The 12,414-nt window shown below is 37.0% G+C and overlaps 1 pseudogene; it reads right to left on the bottom strand.

Annotated features, from left to right (window-relative positions):
• LOC108965362 overlaps nucleotides 1–12,024 on the bottom strand; it is a 29,569-nt pseudogene extending 17,545 nt beyond the window's left edge.
• Between the last annotated feature and the right edge of the window lie 390 nt (nucleotides 12,025–12,414).

Below are 12,414 nucleotides of genomic sequence, written 5' to 3' on the forward strand. Positions count from 1 at the left end.
AATGTATTAATGTTCCACGGCCATTAGTTATCAGGGAGTACAATAAATATATGAGCGGCGTAGATCGTATGGATCAGAATGTGGGATTGTATCGAATGGGCATAAGAGAAAAGAAATGCTGGAATAGTATCTTTACGTGGCTAGTTGACGTTTCGGTACAAAATAKCTGACTGCTACACAGATCAGTCTACCCAGAAATACCTCAGCTCGAGTTTCGGCGAAAAATAGCCATTTACTATTGTAAACACTTTGGTGACCGCCCCAAATCAAAGGGTCCTCGAAAAAGGTCTGTGGAAGGAACAGCAGAGGAGACATTGAGACATGATGTGCTGCCGATTTGTGCGTTTCTGTTGGTAGAACCGAGTGCTCGAAATGTAACGTTTGGATTTGCGTAAAATGTTTTGAGAAATATCATATGCCATTTTAATTATTAAATACGATACGGTATAAAATATTTTTATAAAAAATAGTTTTCAATATATACTTAAATAACTGTTTAAATCATTTTCTTTTAATTCTCACTTGTTTAGTTGAAATATGTGGGATAAATCTTTGCTTTACTTCAAATAAAAACATGAGAAAAAATACCCCATATCATGCCCAGTATGACCATATGGTCACATTTCAAAAGTCGGTTTAGTAATGATGCCTTAAAATAAGGATGGTACGTAAGTGATCATTGGACCTATAATAGTCATCCCTTTAAATATTTCAGAAATCCCAGACAATAAAAGTACCAGGAGGATTCGAGTTAATGTTAGTTTTCTTGTATATGATGGAAGATCTGTATCTGGAATCTCATYTGCATAAAGTTTAAAGAACTAAACTACTTTTCATAAATTGAAATTTTACCTCCTTAAAATGTTATGACTGGTAGATTTAAAATATTCCTACAAATGCCAAGTGTGACGTGAGAGTCCTTGTAGTGTTAATTAGTTCTCTCAAATCTTCATACCCTAGGTAGGGATTAAATTTACCCCGATGTCTGTAACACCCAGTAGGCAATACTGCACACCCTATAAAATAAACTGATATATAAACCGTGAATCGTGATCGTGAATCGATTTAAAAATGTTCAGTTTTCCGTCTGTATATATGTGAACTAGTCCTTCAGTATGACGATAGTCAATTGCCGTTTTTGGAATTATAGTCAGAAATAACAAAAAAGCGTCGCAACAACGCCAGTCTACCCATAAGAGGTAACGTCAGCCCTACGAAAATACTCCCGTGTAATTGCAAGTGTGTAGTTATATATACAATGAGTATATATGTATACAGACATAGGCGTGTGTACAGTTGAAGATATATAAACACAAACAGCGCAGAACCTAATTACATCCTTGCACGTTTCGAGGCGGCCAACCGAACGACCAAACGACATGTGAGGCAAACTCACATTTCTCGCTGGTGAATTGAATTTTTGTCTCGCCAACTGCAGCAGTAAAGCAATAAAACCCCACTCTGTACACATAACAACAACCATAGTTTCCAAAAAAGCTAAAAAAAAAACATGGAAACCCGGTTCACAATGTGAATGAAAAGCAGTGAACAGGACGCACTGACAACGACTAGACTCGCCCTCTCCCGAGAATGCTCAAATGAGCATTGATCCACCCGATAACATCACGTTCATCGATGTTTGCCGAAGGGAAAAATCAAACGGGAAAATCAAACTCGATGCCGCACCACATCCCCCCCTGAAACCGTCATAACTGGTGACTTCCTGTCTAACTAAGCCCCTCTAAGGAGAGAAACCCTTCTCCCACGTTCCTTCTTGAGGAATCGAATAGCAGCATAAATTTTGGCGGTAGTTAGTTGCCGTATTCGGACTATAGTCAGAAATAACAAACAATCGGAAGGATGTGGGGAACCCCCCTGAAACCGTCAAGAGCTCTATCCACCACCTACCTGCCAATACTGGCCCCTCAACACTCGAGGCACAACTTTCCAGACCGTCGAGTTTCAGTCCACCTSCCCCAAAAAAATCTCCGAGGCTATCCCCTCCCTCAAAAACCGGAAAGCTCCAGGAAACAACAGTATTGGTAACGATGTTTTAAAAATTGTACCGCGCAAACACTTTGTTGCCCTCAACAACATCATAAAAGCCATGATGCATTTTCCGGCAAACCATCGCCATCAGCCTACTCTGCAACCTCAGCAAAGTAGCAGAAAGCATAATTCTCTCCCGACTGGAGAAACTTGTTACGGAAAAGAAAATTCTCCCCGACTTCTTTCTTCTTGAAAGCAACGCGGCACCGCCCACCAACTTCTGTGGGTCTCCGAATTTGTCGCTAACAATCTTAAYAAAGGAAGACACATCTCTATGCCCTGCTTCACTGCAAACAAGCATTCCAGCGGGTCTGTCATGATGGGCTTATTTATTAGCTTATAAAGCTAAACTTCCCACAGTACCTCATTGGCTTAGTCAAGTCCTTCTTATCCGACCGGAAAATCACTGCTCACGTGAATAGTGAGCTCTCCGAAGCTAACCCGATCACGGCTTGAGTCCCTCAGGGCTCTAAACTCTCCCCAGTGCTGTTCAACATTTATTGTTACGACATCCCAACCCAGGAGAAAATCCTCACACCTCAATATGCGGATGATGTCGCTCCTGTACAATTCACTTCAGCACATCCGCCCTCAATAAATTCATCCCCACCGTCCTCGACTGGTACTGGTTGTGGAGATTCGATATCAACACAACCAAATCAGAGGCAATCTTCCTTTCATGGAGAAAGCGAATTCCACCAAAAATCTTGGTATCTTGGAAATACCTCGGTGTTGTCTTCAACAGGCTGCTAACCTGGACGAAACAAATCACAGCAGTCCGAAGTAAAGCCAATGGTGCAATCAGCTCATTAAAACCTATTTTTACCAATAAAAAGGTTTCCTCAAGCACCAAAAAAACGAGCTTTTAATACCATCATTAGAAGCATCTGCTCCTACGCCATCCCTATTTGGGGCTCTGCCTCACCCAGACAACTGTCCAGGCTTCAAGTCACATACTACAGATGCGTCTACTAACATCAGCTCTTAATTTCTCGTGSTATGTTASAAACAACCGATCCTAGAGGAAACAAATGCAAGAAAACAGAACGTTTCAGAAGGCCATGTATCCTGACAAATTCTTCCGCTCCCACCTAACCAAAAATACGAGCTTCGCTTTTTGGCATCAGATTCTGTTGAGGGCCACTACCGCTAACAACTGAATCTTTCTCCCTCTCCCGCAAAATACATTACAGGTTCATAACCATACGGTTGGTAACTGGTGTGGAGGGGTTTTAATCGGCGGGCGCATCAAGCGAATCCAACACTATCCGCCAGGGTGTCTTTAGAAGATTTCCTCCCCACATTTCTTCACACAAAAAAAAAAAAAAAAAAAAAAAAAAAAAAAAAAAAAAAAAAAAAAAAAAAAAAAAAGAAACAAAACCCCAGCCCATTTGACTACCGTCACCGCCAAAAAAAAAAAAAAAAACTCCTGCCCACTTGACCACCATCACCGCTACCCCTATCACAGCGGTTCAAATTTGTTGGGCCTCTTTACAGCAAGCAAGCGGATAAGCGTGGAAAAAGCTTTCTATAACAGCACAGATAATACCATATATACGAGAGGGATCGGATAAGTTCAAGGATTCATATTTCGATAGCCCAACTACCGCAAGAGAACTTTAGTACCGTTTCAGACTAATCGGACTAGCTGTTTTGTTTTSATCGCATTTAAAATATGTCGCGGCTGGATTTTGGAAAGATAGMAGTGAACATTATATTTTCCTAGCATATTTGCGTTGAAGAAGGTGTGATTGTCCTATAATGAATGTCAATCCTTTTTAAGAAGGGCAGGCCCTCGTTTACATATTTAAAAAAGAAGCACTAGTGGAAGCATCGTTGAGCCATACGTATCGAGACAAAATAGAAATGTTTTGAAAAATAAATTTTCATTTTTCAAAATGGATACTATGTACGTACTTAGAGGGCCGCCCTCGTGCTCGATGTAGCATGAGTGTATAGTAAGCGTGAATTTTGGTGGTAAAGTTTGTGAAAATAGTATCTGGAAGTAGCGAATTCTCTCCTTTAGTGCGGCAGTCTTCAACTAATACGATCAATACATTCCATAGCGGTGTTGCATTATTGTTGTTGCTTACATATTTTGGTCAATATAAATTGAAAGTACTGACAAAGTGATACGCACAAAAATTTAAGAAAAAGGCAAGCAGAAGAAGTATGTATTGTGGTAGGTAGCAGGATATTTTTTCCACCGGTTATGGTCATAATGGTATGCATCCAAAGCATCAAAAAGCTTGAAAGACTGACATGTAGATATTGATGAGACGCATTTACGAACAGAAAAAGAGAGAGGACGAAATGCCCGAGTGTGAAGAACCTGACAAGATGCCCGACAGGGGTAATGTTCGAAAAYTCTACGAAGAAATGCAGGGACTAACGGAAGGTTTCAAGAACGGAGCATACMSTTGTAGAGCCCCCAAATGTGATCWATCGTTTTATRCCCAGAGCATACTAAAATTACGGAGGGAACACTTCCCCAGCTTGCTGAATGGCAGTGAARRTATAACAYCAAGAGATGGCGAACACAATTTCCCGATCCATGACGATGGCGTAKACGTTCCACTGCCCGACCATGAAGAAGCTCGAATAGTAGTTACCTGTCTGAAGAGCAATAAAKATGGATTTCGGGCCGAGTTATTCAACCACGGCGACGAAGGCATGCATCAGCTTCTTTATAGAATACGGTCGGATGAAAGCATGCCCATCGATTGGAATTTAAGTGTGCTCTGCTCAGTCCACAAAAAGGGAGCCTCCTCAAAATCGCATATAAGGTTTTGTCGAGCGTATTGTGGGAAAGATTAAAGCCCACCGTCAACAAACTGATTGAAGCCTGAAAAGCAACAGCTAGATATTCACAATGCACCAAATTTTGGAAGAATTTTCAGATATATTCTTTTATATAGTATATTGGGCGCTGAAATTTTGCCCAACTAMATTGTAGTATAGCCGTGCTAATTCTATGTGTATTAAATTGGCGGTTCAGCAAACCACTATAGTTCTTGGCATGAGAAGAACAAAATACCGCTTCGCAAGTTTGTATCCAAATGTGTGTAGCGTATATTAACCAACATGAGCTTGTGTGAATGTTTTTGTGCATTTGAGACCACTGGACAGTAAAATCCTGGAATTGGCGTTCTGCGAAATTAAAAAAACACAACAACAATGGCAAAGTATATTACAGGAAATAAGAGTATGTAAATGTGTGTGTGTGTGTGTATAGATTGTATAAGAAAATTCGAAACTGCCAGCTTTGCAATTTTCATTTTCACTCATTGACTGGTTGAAGTGTTGCATGAAAGCTTCCCAGTGTGTGTTTGTGTGGGCTTCACTTTGGCGCAACTCGCCTTCGTCCGGCATACTTTTTCTGTTTTTTCCACCTACGCTGGCTCAACTTTCGGTTTGACATTTGCCGTTATCAACCCATAGCGTTCCCTCAGCCAGTTTTTMGGCATACAAATTTCATGTYKCGTATACGCAGTGGCTTKCAGGCATTTCAGCCAMCCTATATCACAATTTGTGCATRTATGTGATTTGAAATGTAAGAGAGAGCAGGTGAAATGCTGAGCAATATCAGTCAAAGCTGTGTAATTTCCAAGTTTCTKTTTACCGTTTATAGTAAATKTGTGTAGAGTTGTTCATTTGATTGCTCGTGATGTATGCTGTTGCACCTCAATTCGGTGTATTAATGTGTTTTAGTAGTATTAATTTCACAGCGACATCCCATGTCTCAGTGAACTATAAAGTTTTAATCACAATTGTAAAGTCCACTACTGTATGTGTCTAAAAATCCAGTGAAATAAAGAAAGTGTTTGGAGGATGTGAACCACTTTTTTTATTTCGGGTAGAAGGATGTCCAATTTTTTTTTTAATATCTCACTAATAGTCTGAAGTGTTAATTAAAAAGTGAATTGGAGGGGTCTAATATAATAATCTTTTATAAATGGAAGCGGTATTAATCTGTAAACGTGATTGTTGAATTAAAAATGACTGCAAATAACCCGAATAGAGATACAATATCCAGCAGTTATGTTTGTCATTTTACTACGTTACCGTCTTTTATGTAAATCTTTCGACAAGAGAATAAGCCTTAAGCAATTTTCAGCCTTTTCAATAAACAAATATTGCAGTTAATTCAAGCTCCTCGATATGAAAAGGCTTTTCCAGATCAGGATTTTTTTAAATATTTATATATTCGTTCTCATTAATGTTGTTGCCTTTAAATTATTCCCTCGTCGATATTCTGCGCTTTAACTTTTTAGTGATTTTTATCTATATTGTAAAATCATACTGGCTATAGCAGCTAAAAAAAAGTATCGTCTTCAAGCTTAAGGGCATTGTGGTAAAAAAAAGCACTCGATAAGTGTAAATAAATTCCCCTTATAGTGTTATTTCCAAAAAATGTATTTTGCTAAGTTGGTAGGACTGTTTTTGTTTATTTGTTAACAACCGCAGCTTAGTCGCTACAGACCAATAGCTGTTGCGATTTTTCAATGGATACATTTATCTCAAATTATAAATCTCTAACCAATATTCATGTTAGAAAAGCTTTACGGTGATTCACAACAAAAATAAAAATAAAAAATAAAAATCACAAGCCTACGAGTGGTACAAAGGCTTCAAAGATTCTACATCTATCACGAGTCTGTTTGAATGATTTTGGTAGGTAATTTGAACAGAAATTCTTTTTTTAGCGTAAACGGGACCTGTTGGGACATACTGGATCATGCGAATTCCGAAGCCTCATTCATAGTGAGTATCACAAATGATGATGAGATATAAGTTTATGAATTCAACAATCATCGAAATGGAATCCGTTTTCAGTCGATCGATGAAGGAATTGTTTATGAAAAGTGTTCCAAGGACTGGAATAATGGTTCCCATAAGTGTACTATAAATGGTGGGGATTATTTTTAGGGCGAGAAAAGAAGTATTGATACACAATTAAATATTTTGCATTTTATTTACAATTCCCGGATACTTTTTAGTTTCAATGTATATCGACATAATGAAAACAAGTAAGAAAGGGATAAATCTTGGTGTAACCGGACACTTTATACTGCTGCAAGAGTTTTAGGAAATGTTGTTCATATAATTTCTTTAAAGCACCACCAAACAATTGAACCCCACGTGAACGGTTTAAATACAGAAGTGAATGGGCCAATTTTAATATTTTTCACATTGCTTAGGTAGGCTCGAGAATATATTTTGAAGCAGTTATAGTATATATTTGTATAAATAATACTCACTGACTGATATGTACGACATAAAACTTGTTTAAATAACTAAAATAATTCTCACTAGTACATGGGAGTTGAGTCGATTTTATCTATTTTTGTCAATACTATTTCACTTATTTTCACATTTTAGCAAAATGGGTTGTTTTGGTTTGTCCTGTGAAAATTTGTGCAATTGAGCTTAATTGGTTTTGAAAATAAATATGTATATTCAACTTATTAAAAGGCAGGCCCACGCTTCGCTGAGCTAAGTACCCGTTATTTTCTAAACGCATCTCATATATTTTTCGTCAAGATACCCACGCAATAKAGCAATGCTCCTTTCAGGTGATGAATATAATTTGGTATAAATTAATACCTAGCTCTGAAAAATGGCCAATTAAAATTTTAGAAATTGCATCGTTGTACTTGTAATGTTAGATATAACACGGACTGACAGCTTACAACTACAGTTTTAATAAAACTCTTTACTTTAAAAATAACTAACATTTTGACCTCCTTAATACTTAAAAAATACCAGCATTTCAAAACATTTTGGTTTTCGAAACAAATGCAATATTCTAACTTCTAGTTACTACAAGTAACTTTATTACAAGTAAGGTACAAAAAACTTGTTCCGAACTGAAAGTTTCCATCAAACTGCTTTCCAATATGAGTGTTTTTCGCTAAAACTGTTGTAGATCCACACTTTCATAAAATTTGACTCGAACCGCTTCAACTTAACTTCAAACAAAGCATGTGTATATGTATATATTATATTGTATAAATGAATTTATGTATACTTCAACTACTTCAATGAATTTACGCCGCAATTTCAGATAAAAGGTCGCTTTTAAGTAAACTCGAATCTACCCAATTTGCTACTCTAACATTAAAATGCACAATGAAACCCTCATTAAGATTATAAATGCGCAGTGTTAAAGTTGCTAAGTTCCTTTTAATTATGCACACGCAAAAATGGTGAAAGCTTTGAACACAGGTCGAGATAAACAAAAACAACCAAAATGTAGTATAAACCAGCGATCATATATTTATGAGCATATGTGCAAGTATATTAGGGTAATACTATTTTTTGAAGTTGTACAACTAATGCTAAGGATGAACAAAGATCCGATTATTAACATTAACAAATCATTAACACCAAGAATTACGTAAGACCTGGATGATGACAAAAACTGATGAGGCGACGTTACGGGTTTTCAAGAGATAGGTTCTGCGAAAGATTTATGATCATTTGCGATGAGCTCCACGCGATATACGATGACATTGATATGATTAAAAGACAGCGGCAACGCTGACCTGATCATGTCGTCCGAAAGGACGAAAACACAGCTGCTCTGAAAGTTTTCGCAGGACCTGCAGGGTTAGATAGAGGTAGAGGAAGACGTCCAATTCTTTGGAAAACCAAGTGGAGAAGGGCCTGGCATCGCATGGAACATAGCAAAAAGGAAAAGAGACCATCTCGCTGTCATTAACCCGGCTATAACCGGTAATCCGAGTAAGCGGCGTCTATGACAGTAAAAAAGAGAATTTATCAACAACATAGACTTCCATAATCCCTAAAATAGTCATTAGGTGTCAAGGAATCATTTCTATATAGTATTTCTATTTCTTTCTATGATCATCTACTATCTTTTTTAACTACTCCAATGAATCCATAATGGCTGATGTATTCTTTCAGATGACTTTGACAATTGGCGTTCCACAAATGTACGATGCCAAAAAGCTTCACCCTGATCCTTGCTAAAGGTACAACCTTATTGAATATTATGAAAAAAAACAGAAATAAGCAAGTTTCATACTTAAAAAGGTTGGATAGCTTTCATAGTTGTCCTTTTTACGTGGTACTCGCCATATTGTTGTTGGTGGTATATAATATTTCTTGAAAGTAGCATTAAACTCAACTGTTATGATATACCAAGTACAACAAAGAAAGCGTTGCAAATAAAGCAAAATGTATTAGAGCGAGAGAAGGAAGGAGAGCGAGGGCCTTGGGTATAAAACGTAAAATAGTCAATAAACATCAAAAAAAGAATAGCGAAGGCAGGCGTTGCAAGGCGAAGCATACAAAAAATAATTAGAACAGCAAAAGCGAGCACTTGAGCCATAGGTAATAAAATAGGTTAAAATGTAGCATTCTAAAGTGCCAGAGTTTGTTTTTTTGTCGTAAATATTTGCAAAGTGCCGTTTTATGTACAAACATATGTAGCTGTTATATGTATGTAAGCAGATTCGTGCCTGTTTGTGTATAACTTGTATGTAATTATTTGCATATTTTAAAGTGGACGATAAAAATATTACTTTAGGGCAGTTCTTTTCCTCTCAGCCTTAACACGGGTTTGCAAAAGTTGCTACAATAGCAATATTGTTGCACAAATATATGAGTTTCTTATATTTCGTATGTGCTCCTTTGTTTTGCGATCCTTTGCTGATACTCAGACTAATATACTAACTGAAAGGTAACACTCCATATTTTAGTTTTCCTATTTCCGTATTTGCTAATAAAAAGACCAAAGATAGATCTTTGAAGCATGACTCCATTAATATCGAAAACCACTTTGAAGGGTGGAGTAAATCAAAATACCAAAGAAAAATATGAAAATAATAGAAATATGAAAATAATAGATGCCTAGAACCAATTCTACCGCGTGCAGCAGCCACCTAATGGATTGCTTCATTTCTTTACTTTCAACAATTTTAAGGTCCTCTAATTTTGTACAACAAATCCTAAGCACATACGTAAACACATATATATATATTTAGGTCCGTGCGTATTTTATTTAAAATTACTCTGCAAGGTCATATTTAAATATTCCTATAATTGCAAAGAAGCCTCTCAGCCAGCTTCAAAGCTTTTCTTTCATATGTCTACACATATCTACTTCTTTTAAATATTCGTAGCTTTCAATTTATTTCGAACAGCACCACCTTAAGTGAAGTCCTTGGCGAATTTCATTCAAATAAGTTGCGGCAAGGAAGTGTAAAATTCCTAATAAAAAACAGAAACCCTTTCATGATAGTCGTAAAACTTTATGTTCACTTCATTTTCACATTCGTCAGTGTTTGGCATGCAGAGCTTTCACAAAAGCATAATTGACCCACATATGTATATAGTATGTGTAAATAAATGACCATGTTGTCTTGGCTCTGCGAACGTATTTTTGTAGCGCACATATACATTTTGGAAAAATGTTTTCTTTTTTAATTAAACAAAGACTTTGACCCGAAATCCTCGTTCATAGACAAAGGCCAAGCAATTTACAAATATACATTATATATTACATATCTGCACCCAAAGGGAGATAAACAAATTTTGTGTTCAAACTGGTGTTCAATAAAATACACTTGGATATGTAGTATTAATTTTAACCTAAATTTAACTTATATGTTCTTTTTTGCAATCTTAAAATTGAAGTTGAAAAGTTGAAAATTCTGATMAAATCGATATATTACAAGGTGTTTTCCCAAGTAAACGGGACTTAAAAAAAAAACAAAAAACAGAACAAATAGTTTTTTCGGCAAAACCAATTTATTTCATTCAAAATTGGCTCCTTATGCCTAAAGCATGGTGAACAAGTGTGTTAGCTTTTGAATGGCCTCTACGTTTGCGTAACGCTTTCCTTTCAGAGGAAAATGCATTTTTTTTTCGAAAAAGGCAGAAGTCGCACGGTGCCATATCAGGTTAATATGGGGAGTGGGTAATGGTTGTCGCACCAAAACTCTAAGTTAAAATATCGCATTAGCGTTTTGGCCGGGTGGACAATACGTATCTCCATTATGCTTTTGTAGAAAGACTTTCAATATTTGAAAACTCATGGATTCCAAGAATCCTGTGTTATGTTTGGTTTTTGCTATCAAAGCTGGGTACTCTCAATGTAGAACCGTTTCTGCGGTAAATATTCTCATGTTTAACGCATGTTCTCCAACTGGCCAAAGCCCCGTTATAGTAACTGTACATTTGTAAATACTAATATTTCCTGAACAGCTTTCATAATTTCATAGTCCTATCATATTTTGACCATAACTGGTTGGCAATCTAACATTTAGTTCTATGAAAAGTAGTAATATCTACCCATGAGCTTAAAAACTTTCCACATTTGTTTCCTGCGTTGAAATTGATCTTTGTCGATGACAAGGCCACTTGGGTATCTGTTAATATGGTGACTTTCTGTTCCCTGCCGTAGTTATTCGGTACAGTTACATAGGCTTGTTCTGTGCCTGGTTCATCTGTTTGATAAATGCTAGCGGATTTTTGTAGACGAATAGTGGCAGAACTACCAAGGTCCACGACATATGTACATTCCGAAGTCCAATATACACCCGTCGACATAGATTGAGACAGTATCACTACCTATTTCGGGATATGAGATATCTAAAATTTCATTGAAATGAATGTGAAATTTTGCTAATTTTTGCCGAATTTTGTGGAGTCGATATTATCCTTTTTATTAAATGTGCTACTGGTTCAAATTGCTGTCAACATGAGACAGACTTTGTGATCCAGGTTCAAGAATTCGTTCTCCTTCCTATGATTAGTGCAATTATCTTAGTAAACCTGACCAACTCAATGAGAATGAGGCAAATAACTTGAGATGTTTCGTTTCCCATTCTCTTATGATACAATACACTTGTGATGCATGGAACGATTGTGATCTAATTCCGACTTATCGCCGGACTTACCTGCTTCGATCACAACATCACGTACCTGCCAGAGAGAGGTAAACATGTTAGAAGCGAGTAGAGTTGAAATGTAAAAACATTGAAACAGCAATTAAGGTGAATGTGAATTTATAATTATGCAAAGCTTTTAATCCCAAAAATTGAGAAGTGTCCGTGTAATGACGTGTTTCTGTTGCAAGCGGTTAAGAGCCCGTTGTTACGGTACTTCAGAAATACAAAAAACGAAGAAAAAAATTTAATTGACCTGTAAAAATTTGCGACAAATAACCTGCTATTGCCACCGAAAGTACAGATATCCGGACATCCATGGCAGGCATTAAATGATAATGAATCCCAGTAAGAGAACAAAAACACAGAGAATTATACACACACATAAACTTTTATAGGAGGTAGTTCCAAGAACTACAGCACAGCCACCGACACACATACCCATCAC

This window comes from Bactrocera latifrons, unplaced genomic scaffold (genome assembly GCF_001853355.1).
Source record: "Bactrocera latifrons isolate USDA-ARS-PBARC rearing strain unplaced genomic scaffold, ASM185335v1 scaffold_14, whole genome shotgun sequence".
In the NCBI taxonomy this organism is placed as follows: domain Eukaryota; kingdom Metazoa; phylum Arthropoda; class Insecta; order Diptera; family Tephritidae; genus Bactrocera; species Bactrocera latifrons.